The sequence below is a fragment of the Ovis canadensis genome, chromosome 17, assembly GCF_042477335.2.
Source record: "Ovis canadensis isolate MfBH-ARS-UI-01 breed Bighorn chromosome 17, ARS-UI_OviCan_v2, whole genome shotgun sequence".
In the NCBI taxonomy this organism is placed as follows: Eukaryota; Metazoa; Chordata; class Mammalia; order Artiodactyla; family Bovidae; genus Ovis; species Ovis canadensis.
Genome location: NC_091261.1, coordinates 43,098,774 through 43,111,229, shown reverse-complemented (window position 1 = coordinate 43,111,229; position 12,456 = coordinate 43,098,774). Strand labels below are relative to the sequence as shown.

General features: G+C 37.9%; 1 long non-coding RNA gene across 4 annotated transcripts in view; it reads right to left on the bottom strand.

Annotated features, from left to right (window-relative positions):
• Nucleotides 1-12,456, bottom strand: part of LOC138422486 (uncharacterized) — a 208,776-nt gene that overhangs the window by 82,635 nt on the left and 113,685 nt on the right. The window contains exon 4 of one of the 4 annotated variants that reach the window (XR_011249890.1): nucleotides 7,641-8,636. The exons of 1 other annotated variant lie outside the window; for it this stretch is intronic. This is a non-coding gene — a long non-coding RNA (uncharacterized lncRNA). Of the gene's footprint in view, nucleotides 1-7,640; nucleotides 8,637-11,513; nucleotides 12,381-12,456 lie in introns of those variants that run through there. 2 more of the 4 variants (XR_011249892.1, XR_011249891.1) reach the window with 2 other exon arrangements.

Below are 12,456 nucleotides of genomic sequence, written 5' to 3'. Positions count from 1 at the left end.
AAAAAGCAGAGATATTACTTTGCCAACAATCTCTAGATAGTCAAAGTTATGGTTTTTCCAATAGTCACATATGGATGTGAGAGTTGGACCATAAAGAAGGCTGAGTGCTGAAGAATTGATGCTTTTGAATTGTAGTGTTGGAGAAGATTCTTGAGAGTCTCTTAGACTGCAAGGAGATCAAACCAGTCAATCCTAAAGGAAATCAACACTGAATATTCAGTGGAAGGACTGATGCTCCAATATTTTGGCCACCTGATGTGAAGAGCTGATTCATTCGAAAAGCCCTGATGCTGGGAAAGATTGAAGGCAAGAAGAGAAGGGGATGACAGAGGATGAGATGGTTGGATGGCATCACCAATTCAATGGACATGAGTTTAAGCCAACTCCAGGAGATGGTGAAGGACAGGGAAGCCTGGCATGCTGCAGTCCATGGGGTCGAAAAGAGTGAGACACGACTGGGTGACTGAGCAACAACACAGATCTACACAGATGACATCCCTGTGAGAATCAACACTGGATATCGGCTGCTGTCTCTGGAACCCTAGTCATCGGCTCCACTGAAACTCGATGCAGTTCAGGCTACCTGCACCAGAATGGATTCTATGCGGTGCCAGGTTTTCTCACCACTTTTCTTTAACACCCCACTAATTTCCAACTTGGCATGATATGTGCTTGATTGAAACAGGCTTGGGAACAACACTACCTATACACTGACACCTGGGGAAGCAAGTGTCTGGCTTCTAGACAGAAGTGGGCATAGGAACCTATTTAAGGGTCTTGGCAGTCAAAGAGAAACAAAATGAAATAAAAAGGCAAGTGTCAGCTGCATAGATGTGTGGTTCCAGCTGGCTAGGATGGAAAAGAAGAAGAGGGGGGAGGCAGAAACCTTGGATCAAATGGGGAGTTCAAAGGACTATCCATGAGGTTAAAGAGAGGGTAGTAGGGGAGAGAAGTTGTAAGAGAAGAGGAGGGGGAAGGTGTGCCCTTAATAGAGCATTATTTGAGTTTAAGACATGTTAGGTAGAGCTAGTCGAGGTCATGACCAAATCTCTACTTTGGCCTGGAGGTTGTTTGCCAAAATTAATGAAGATAAAGTCAATACATTAAATAGCGTTGCACATTTAATGATAGCTTGTTAGATGAATTTCCTACATGGACTTGGAAATCTTTCAGTGTTATGATAAAATGTCAGAATGCAAAAGGGAAGATGATGCTGGTTCTTGAAGTCTTCGGTGAAGGAGGGAAACTGATTTTAGGTGGGTAAGTGACAATGAGGAAAGGCAGGGACTGCTAAAATCCCAAGGCAGGAGCCTAAGACAAGATTGAGTGTTTCCACAGCAATGGAAACACATTTTTGTGGAGAGAGAGAACTGTAGCTATGGGAATTATGTACATAGTTGATTGCCCTTACTTATCCTACTAGTTTGCAGATGGTGATTGTAGCCAGAAATTAAAAGATGCTTACTCCTTGGAAGAAAAGTTATGACTAACCTAGATAGCGTATTCAAAAGTAGAGACATTACTTTGCCAACAAAGGTCCGTCTAGTCAAGGCTATATTAGAGAAGGAAATGGCAACCCACTCCAGTGTTCTTGCCTGGAGAATCCCAGGGACAGGGGAGCCTGGTGGGCTGCCATCTATGGGGTCACACAGAGTCGGACATGACTGAAGTGACTTAGCAGCAGCAGCAGCAGCAGTCAAGGCTATGGTTTTTCCAGTGGGCATGTATAGATGTGAGAGTTGGATTGTGAAGAAAGCTGAGCGCCAAAGAATTAGTGCTTTTGAACTGTGGTGTTGGAGAAGACTCTTGAGAGTCCCTTCGACTGCAAGGAGATCCAACCAGTCCATCCTAAAGGAGATCAGTCCTTGATGTTCTTTGGAAGGACTGACGCTGAAGCTGAAACTCCAGTACTTTGGCCACCTCATGCGAAGAGTTGACTCATTGGAAAAGGCTCTGATGCTGGGAGGGATTAGGGGCAGGGGGAGAAGGGGATGACAGAGGATGAGCTGGCTGGATGGCATCACCGACTCAATGGACGTGAGTCTGAGTGAACTCCGGGAGTTGGTGATGGACAGGGAGGCCTGGCGTGCTGAGATTCATGGGGTCGCAAAGAGTCGGACTCGACTGAGTGAGTGAACTGAACTGATCCTACTATTCTGCCCCCAAGCTAAGAATATTATGACCTGATCTGAAGGAAAAGTTGAAAACCCACTATATGGCTGAACTTCAGGAATTCCCACCATTCTTCATTTTTTACTTCTTTATCTTTCATTCATTCACTCTTTCATTCTCATATTCATTCTAGCCAATAGATAAAGAGAATATTTATGATGAGCTAGTGCTGTGCAAGGCACTGAATCCTCCCCATGGTCAGATACATTAATACACTTTACATAAAGGAAACTTATAGTACTAGGAGAGGAGGTGAAAGAAAAACATAATTTAGATATAAAGGTCAGGTGAGGCTCTCCCTGAGAAGCAGCGGTTCAGCTGAAACCAGAGGAAGAGACTTTCAGGTGGAGAAAGCATCATGTACAAAGGCCTTTAAGTGGGAAAAAGAATGACGTTTTTGAGAAATTAAAAGAAGTTCACTAACTGAAGTGTTTATGTTTCTGTTTTCCCTAAATCATTGATTATGTATAAGTGTCTTTTGACCGGAGACCACATATTACATGTAATGGGAAGATTTAGAATCATAGTCTTTCTGTCCTGAAGATGCCCTGTAACTTTAAATCGGCAAAAAGGGGTATATTCTATACACCTTTAATATAAATATATTACTTGTATAATTATATAATATAAAATAATAAGTAGTTATAAAGGTTAAGGGTTTCCCTGGTGGCTCAGTGGCAAAGAATCTGTTTTCCAAGCAGGAGATGTGGGTTTGATCCCTGGCTTGGGAAGGCCCCCTGGAGAAGGAAATGGCAACTCACTCAAGTATTCTTGCTTGGGAAATCCCATAGACAGAGGATCCTGGCAGGTTACAGCTAGAGTTGCAAAGAGTTGGACACAACTCAGTGACGGAGCACACAGGCATTATAAAGGTTAAATTGATGTAATACCATGTACATGCATGTGTATATTTTGTATCTATATTGGTATCTATGATCTGTTTTGATGGGTCAGGCTATTCCCCTCAACTTAAAAGGCAGTATCCTCCTTTTGTAAGTCACAAAGAAATCTATATGCTGATATGAAGAAAGGAGATCTCTCCACACATCAATTAATGATTAAGTCCCCCAAAGCCAGCATTTATGTACCATCATTTTGTTGTATGTGTGAAAGGTAGGCCGATGTGAAAACATGATATGAAGCACTCCGATGAGACAGGGGAAAAAAATCAACCAGAGAGAATGCAAGTGCAAAGCAACAACAATTCAATCTAGGTGAGAGGGCTCTGAAAATGTAAGGGAGGCACAGTCTGCACAATTGAAAGTTCATCCAGAAAACCTCTTAGGACATCAAAGCTCAGCATTAAGTTACTCTGAGCAGTGGAGTTCTGAAGAGTTTCACTTCAGAAGTAGATTTTAAAGACAATGAATCTTGGTTGTTTGAAAGAAATGCCATCCACAACTTTTATTTGCTATTTTAAAATATGTTTAGCATTGTTTCCTCCCAAGTCTATTTAATCTTACTTCAACACTTTCTAAATTCACAGTAATAATAGTTTTTGAAAGAGAGCAAGGGAATCGTGTCCTTTTTTCTTATCCAAATGAAATAATCCTTTGGGCATTAATATTTCAAAGCATTTATATTTATATTGCATTATAAAGTAAATAGATTTTTTTGGTGCATTGATCTTGATGGAGGGAAGAATCAATAGATGAGACATAACATTGAGTGAAGGTAATCAAGTTGATACTCATTAAAGAAATGGCCCATGATACCCACTTCCAGGACAGCAAGGACATATTTTAATATTTCTGAAGTGTCTTATCAGTGAAATGATAAAAACAGTTATAAATGGGTGATTATTATGTTCTTTACCTGCTATGGAATACATATTTTGTTGTTTGCCTCTGTAATTCTTCAATGTTGCAAGTTGAATATCGTGAAAACCATGACTCATTATTTTGGGTCACATATTGCCAGCTCATATTTTTAATATAAACACAGCATATCAGCCCAAGCCATCAGCCATTGATTATCTGATTAAGGTGTATTGTTACAAAACCATAATTATACTGTTTTCTAAAGAGAACTTAATCTCATTTGTTTTGGTTAGAATGTTTTGTTTGTAAAACAGAAATCTAGTGACAAGCAAAAGAGGAATTTATATAAAAAATAAACATAGGGCCTGAAAACAGGAATGCATTTGGATTGTAAGAAATATCTGAAAGCAGAAAGTTAAATGCCTTCTAGGTCCTTCTATTTCTTTCATCTCTGCTTCTGCCTGGGTATCCATTTACATTTCAAAACAGCCACCAATCTTTTTAGTTCTCAGGCTCAGATACTAGAGAAGGAAACCCTTGATGCTTTTATATCAGAAATCATCCTGGGCCCATTAACTATGGCAGAGGAGCCTTGTAATAAGTGCTAGAAGTAGCTCTTGCATCACTCGCATAAACAGAAAACCCTACAGAGGTATTAAGGGGAACCGCCCAACAAGTTTCCAATATATGCTTTGGTGGAACCATGATGTGAACTAATATTTTTCAGCATTTAATACTGACCAAGCACTATATGGATAGTCTCTTTTAAAACTTAGTACAACTCATTAAGTATGTGTAGTTATAAATAGATGAAGAAGCTAAGCTAAAGGAAATGTGAAACAAAGTCCAAGATTACACACCTACACATTTAATTGAAGTAAATTAAGATGCAGTTATTGTACTTACATTTTGCTACGCAGTGTTCTAAAGTTTCAGGATTCCAAATTCTCAGATATGATCAGTCCATGACCTTGGAAAGCTCATGGCCAATTGGAAAAGAGAAGAGCAACACAGTATTTAAGTTTTATATTTTAAGGAACCAATGATGTTTCAGAGGTTTATGTGCTGGGCATCAGACCCCTTGTGACCCAGGCCAGTGGAAAAAAATTGGGGGGAAAAGGACATTTGAATTTAAAAGATGGATTAAGATTAGCTGGATGAAGAAAAAAGATAAGTGAATCCGGGGCAAAAGAGCAGGTGTGTGAAAATGAGGTCATTTAAAACACAGTATATAAAATATATATATATATATAAAACACAGTATATTGGTAGTTTATTGGTGGTGAAACATAGGCAATTTGGTAAAGATAAAATATAGGGACAAAAAAGAGGCAGAGACTGTCTGACAGTGAGAATCAAGACAGAGGAGAAGGTTAGATTTTAATTAGCATTGAATCTGTTTAGGATTTCATTGATATGAGAAGGCAATGAGAAGGTGTGAAAACTTTTTAAAAGTTACATTAATTGACGTTGAAAAACAAATTATTTTGAAAATAATAATTAACACGTTGGAAGATGGGAAGACTACATGCTAGAAACTAAAAACAGGACCCAGTGGCAGACAACTATACGAAAGACAATGAAGTTCTATCTGAAAGAAACAGACAGTTGGTGAAGCTAAAATTCTAGTAACAGTGTGAGGTTTTAATACCATAGCACCCCCTCCATTGTGGAAAGTGGGGAGAAATGCAACAGAGTTTGAATTCAACTTGGAAAATTAGGAAATTTTACCCCTCCACCAACTACCAATGAAAAAAAAAGTTTACAATGCCAGTTATTTATTTTAAAAGAATTCAGCATGAACAGTAATTGAAACATGAATATTCATTTGTTAAGCTACATTCAGTCAATAGTCATCTGACCTAGTGAGGAATTCCCTCTCAAGAGGTAGTGATACACATCATAGGTAAGTATACTTTGTGATAACTTGAAAAGACAATTTTTTCCCATCCAGAACATTGGGGGTCAAAAATATGATTTTAAGCAAAACAATAGTTTTACATTAGAATTCTTTAAATTTCTTAGCCAGTTCAACAGTATGATCTGAAAGTTATAAAATGTTTCCCATATGATTTAACACATCAAATAATCCTAGTTCCTTTAATATTTCTTCTGAGATGCCTAGGGACTTTTTAGAGGATTCCCTGGCGGCTCAGTGGTAAACAATCTGTCTGCCAATGCAGGAGAGGTGGGTTCAATCCCTGGGTTGGGAAGATTCCCTGGAGAAGGGCATGGTAACCCACTCCAGTATTCCTGCCTGGAAAATCCCACGGACAGAGGAGCCTGGGAGGCGACAGTCCATGGGGTCACAAATTGTCTGACATGACTAAGCACAGCACATTAGCATTAGGGGCTCTTTGGAATACTCAAAGATAGCTAGAGAAAGAAACTTACAGTTTGTTATCAAAAGCAATTCAATATTTCAGGAAAAATTTGTTTTCTTAACAGGGAGTAAGACAACCAAATTTCAGTCTTGTATCAGCATACTATAGACAACAAAGTTCATTTAACTAAATTTAAGTACTAACTGGATTTAATTAAACCAAGTCTAATCTTAATCACTCCTGACAACATAGAAAATTCTTTTTTTTTAAAGTTCCCTTTTTTACACAAACTTTTTTAAAATCACTTTTTGTATACAAATGATTTGTCCCTTAATTTTCCCCATCCAGAAACAAACAGCTCTAGGACAAAATTATTATCATCATTTTTCCTCAAAAAAATTTTTTTTAAACTCCTTTCTTTATACTTTCTCTTGCATATTCAATACATATTCTTTTTTGCTTTACATACTGAAATGCTTTCCTTGTCATTTTTAGTAGTTTTAATTACATATAACAATTTTTAAACGTTAAAGGTCTTAAAAACCCAAGAAACAAGTAATTGAACTGTTATACTATTATTTGCTGATAGGCAAACTTAAGAACACATTCCATAACCTCTAAAAACATACATTTTCCTCATAGCATAATTTCTCTTTAATGTGGTATGAGATGTGTATTTAATAAACCCAAATATCTTTAGTGCTTTTTCTCTAATAAGAAGGCAAAATTAGGTAAACTTAAATTTGTTCAGTAATGTACCAGTATTTTACCTTAAAAAATGATTTAGACATTGAATTAATTTGCATCAAAAAACTTAATTTAGAAAAACTCTAAAATTTAAAGTTACCAAAAATCTGGAAAAAACTATTTTTGGATAAACATCCCTGAAACATAATTTTTTCAAAGACTTTACCTGAAAGCCTTTGAAACCATTTATGACAGTATCACATATAGACACAAGATATTCAGACAGAGATCTCAAATTTTTTATTTCAATATAGAACTTATCAACTTATTAATAACAATCGGAATAATTTGAATTTACTCACTTGAGTTTAAAAGGCTTCTCTCCCTCCCCACCAACTCCTTTTATTCCCCCTTGGCTTGAAGTTCTAATTAACCCAAGGCTAAAGTCTCAGGCAAAGTGTGCTGTGTTTGTATTTCAAGGACATGATAAGAGTTAATTTCAAGCTTTCTCCTAGGCATATTTTTTTTTTTCCTCTCTCTCAGGGTTAGAATTTTGAACAGCATTTATCAAGCTAGGTTTTTCTAACTGCATTTGCAAAAACAAAAAAGTTTTGGAATTTCAAGAGTTTCATCTTAACCAATTTTCTCTAGAGTCTGAGGAATACTGTCAGCAACACAGTGTTTTAAAAAAAATATCTTTCTTTTTCTTTAGTCATAGTTTCATTGCTTAAAGTTTTCTAATGAGTTGAACCTGAATTTCTCATTTTACAAAAGGCAACAAGAGTACCAGTCACACATGGAATGCACACTCACACACCAGAAGACAGAACTGTCACATGTCCTCTGAGAGGGTCACCACTGGCCAATAGAGTCCCAAATAAATACTTCTCCAACACAAATGATCCCCCAAAGCAGACACATGTCAGAACCATGGGCAAAACGCCCAAATAGTACTTCATGCTCAAAAGAGAAGTTTGCCTGGTGCAAACCAGTGGACTTACTCAGTCTTGAAACTCATCACCTCCTCCTGATGCCTGTTTCCCTTCCACCAAGGAAAAACATTAAGTTGGCAGCCAGCGGTAAGCAGAGGGGAAATGGGGAGGATCCCAGGAACAAATGATTTCAGCAACTTCTAAGAATGTCCCCCAAAGCCTCTCTCTCAGAGCCAGCTAGCCAAGATCTGTGGGCTCCTCGCAGCCGTTCTGGTGCAGCGTCATGGCTGTGGCTTTCCTAGGGGAAATCCTGGGGAGCCAGATGTCGCGAGAACACAACCTCCCTACTAGGGCTCCAAAACTGTTACCGAAGGTGGGGTCTGGATCCTCCTGACTCAGAAGCCAATAAAGAGGCAAGGTTGGTGGAAAGGAACGTTTGTTTTATTTTGGAGGGTGGCAACCAGGGGATTCTCCTCCAAATGTGACTCTCCCCACTGACAATCAGTGGGCAAAACAATGCAGGGAGGGGCTACAAGCAGAAATAGTCAGCTCTGATAGTCATCAGGAAATTTGTCATGTGGTGGTCTCATCAGCCTCATCTTGATTGTTTTAAGTACAGTTAGTCTTTAGTTCCAGGGTTAGTTTGTCCCCATGTCTTTGAGGCCAGTTCTTGGAGTCATGGCAGCTCACGTCATGACTAGTCTGGTCATCATGTCGTTATCATCTTCCACCTGCTAGGAGTTTCGGTGTCTAGAAGACAGCTAAAAGGTCATGGCACAAAATATTATCAATTGCCCTTGAAGGGGAACTAAAGTCCTTGACTATGTTTAATGACTAAACTATTATTTCAGTCTTGTTGGACCATTTTTCCTATGTTTTAGCATTTTTCATTTCTCTGATTAAACTTACTCCTTGGTTAAAGTTTTTTCATGGACAAAGAGCAGGCTGAGGACATGGGGGGCAAGGACCACAGGTTCCTGCTCTATTTCAAGAGCTCATTTCTTTATGATCTATTCCTTCTTATGGGTTTTTCTCATAAAATATAAAATCTAGCTACAACTTTGATAATGTATGTAAAATTAATATTAGGTGCACCAAAACCAGCTTAGAAGAGAACAACATAAACGTTTTAAATTCTTTTGTGAAGACTGCCTAAATCCTATCCAAATTAATCAAACAAAAATCACATATATCTATTGGTTAGCTACTTTAACAGAACTGTAGAATGATTTTGTTTGATCCTGGCCTCATTTTTTCAGTTAGAGACAACCTTGTCAAATCTTTCTATTGACCTTATATTGTTTTCCTCCAAGACTTCTATCTTGCATGTCAACACTAAATAGTTAGAATGTTTATGACTCTTTAAAAAGGACTCAAAACACTTTATAGTAATGAATATTGAGCCAGATTTGACAACCCTGAAGAGATGAAGCAAAATACTAAAGTGTACTTGCACTTTTATAAACTTACCTAAATACTGAAAGATTGTTGGACCACAAAACACTGATTCAAAATCACTTCATTCTGTCATTGATACATTTGCACGTATGTGTGAACATTCATGCTCAGTTGCTCAGTCATGTCTGACTCTTTGTGACTCCATGGATGGCAGCCCATCAGGCTCCTCTGACAACAGGATTCTCCAGGCAAGAAAACTGGAGAAGGTTGCCATTTCCTCCTCCAGGGGATCTTCCAGACCCAGGGATCAAACCTGAGTCTCCTGCATTGCAGGTGGATTCTTTACCACTGAACCACTTGAGAAGCCCCATTTACATGCATATCTTACTGCTAATTTTCTTTTAACTCATATTTCAATATATTGTGTTTTTATAAAATTATTCTTGTTTTTATAAAGATCTCAGAGTTGCTGACAATAGTAATTTGCACTGATTGTGTATAAAATACTTATAACTAGTTAGGTTATATGCTTGTGTGAATTTTATTCCTATCATCATTTTTAACACAGAAGTGTCATATACTTAACACATGCCTCAAATAATATGGATACAGGTTATTCGATATTCATCAAACACATTTAATCTGTGATTCTCATGTCTTTCATTCTAACAAGTTGTTAAAGGAAATGTGATTCATCATTAATCAAAGTTTTTTCCAGTTTCTTATTACTAAAATAATGCATAATAGTTGTGAAGAATTTGATAAATATTACAGAAACTCTCTTACTGAATTCTGCTTAACTGATTACGAAGGGTAACTTTTTCTGTTCTGAGATCAGTCTCCAGTGTGAGTGATGAGAGGGTTCCCCACAACACCAAGCAAATCTCCTACACCAGCTGGATTTCCAGCAACTCAACCCAGTTCTGTCATCTATCCAGCGGTAGCCTCAGATTCCACTGGTTAAGGGTTCAGTCCTGCAAGACCATCCCCTGCCCCTCCAGATATTTCTGGCAAGCCCAGGTTGTTACTTATGCTTTTGATCAACTAGCTATGTATTGGAGGTAGCCAAGGATCCCTCCTTGGGTTTGATTAATTTGCCAGAGCAGGTAAATAGTTTACATACTAGATTGCTGGCTTATTATAAAAGAATGTAACTCAAGAACATCCAGATGCAAGGAGTACATAGAACAAGGTGTGTGGGAAAGATCTTGGTCGTTTCATGCCATCTCCAGGCACATCACTCTCTGTAAATTTCCACATGATCATCAACGCAGAAGCTCTCCAACTTCAGTTTTTTTGGGGTTTTATGGAGGCTTCACTGCATAGGCACCATTGGTTAAATCATTGGTCATTGGTATTTCATTCACCCTCCAACCCTCTCCCCTCCCTAGAAATCAGTATGCGGGACTGAAAATTCCAAGCTTCTATTCTTGGTGGTTTTCCCTAGCGACCAACCTCCATCTTTAGCACTGGCCTAAAGTCCCTCATTAATAGAAACCCAGTTGTGGTGGAAAGGGTCTTGTTATGAATAACAAGAAATTATTTTACCTTTATGAGTCTGAAGCTTTCCACTGAAGACAGGAGACCAAATTTTATGACAAAATTGGTCTGCTGTTATGCTCAGGAAATTTCAATTTTGGACTATGATTCAGAAACTATGAAAGAAGATCAGAAGACTGGTTTTCTAAGTGGACAAATATATTTTTTCTTATAAATCATACTATCACAATAACCAAGTTTCCACTGCCTTTACAAAGTGCTGAACACTCAAGGCAAGTAGGCTGTAAGCCATTGGAAATATTTGCTTACTAGACTTTGCTGAATATAGGTTCATTCTCTAACACATGTGTGCCAGGGTTACTTAATTCAATTATGCAATGTAATTCAATAAGACAGTGCTGTCAGAAGAGAATTATTTTAATAAAAATTAAACAAAACTATGAAAGTAATAAATAATAGACATTTTCTTGAAAATTAATTGCCAATAAAATGGGTATGGGTGAGACCACCATAAAATATTGGCAGGGAAATTATAAAAATTTCCAAGGAGTCTCAATTCAGATTGCTATACAGATGTCTACAGTCCTCATTAGACATAAAAGAAAAGAAAACGTGGGATCATAAATATAAAACTAGTTTGGGAATGTCATATTAGTTGTTGGTGGTTGATTTTATAATATATTATTTTCTTCTTTTCCCTGGCAATAACCAATCTGGAAAAAGACAGCAGACAGTCATAATAAGAACAATAGAAAAAGTTTTTTAATGTTGAAACACTAATCTTTCTTAAATGTTTATCAAAATAGTAACAAAGAATTTTTGACACACAAAATTTATTATTTTAATGTTGTAATATCAATAGTTGACCATCTGGTGATGTCCACGTGTATAGTCTTCTCCTGTGTTGTTGGAAGAGGGTGTTTGCTATGACCAGTGTGTTCTCTTGGCAAAACTCTATTAGCCTTTGTCCTGCTTCATTCTGCATTCGAAGACCAAATTTGCCTGTTACCCCAGGTGTTCCTTGACTTCCTACTTTTGCATTCCAGTCCCCTATAATGAAAAGGACATCTTTTTTGGGTGTTAGTTCTAAAAGGTCCTGTAGGTCTTCATAGCACCATTAAACTTCAGCTTCTTCAGCATTACTGGTTAGGGCACAGACTTGGATTACTGTGATATTGAATGGTTTGCCTTGGAAACAAAGAGAGATCATTCTGTCGTTTTTGAGATTGCATCCAAGTACTGCATTTCAGACTCTTTTATTGACCATGATGGCTACTCCATTTCTTCTGAGGGATTCCTACCTGCAGTAGTAGATGTAATGGTCATCTGAGTTAAATTCACCCATTCCAGTCCATTATAGTTTGCTGATTCCTAAAATGTTGACGTTCACTCTTGCCATCTCCTGTTTGACCACTTCCAATTTGCCTTGATTCATGGACCTAACATTCCAGGTTCCTATTAAATATTGCTCTTTATAGCATCAGACCTTGCTTCTATCACCAGTCACATCCACCACTGGGTATTGTTTTTTGCTTTGGCTCCATCCGTTCATTCTTTCTGGAGTTATTTCTCCACTGATCTCCAGTAGCATATGGGCACCTACCGATCTGGGAAAAACAACAAGACTGGGAGCTGACTGTGGCTCAGATCATGAACTTATTACCAAATTCAGACTAAAATTGA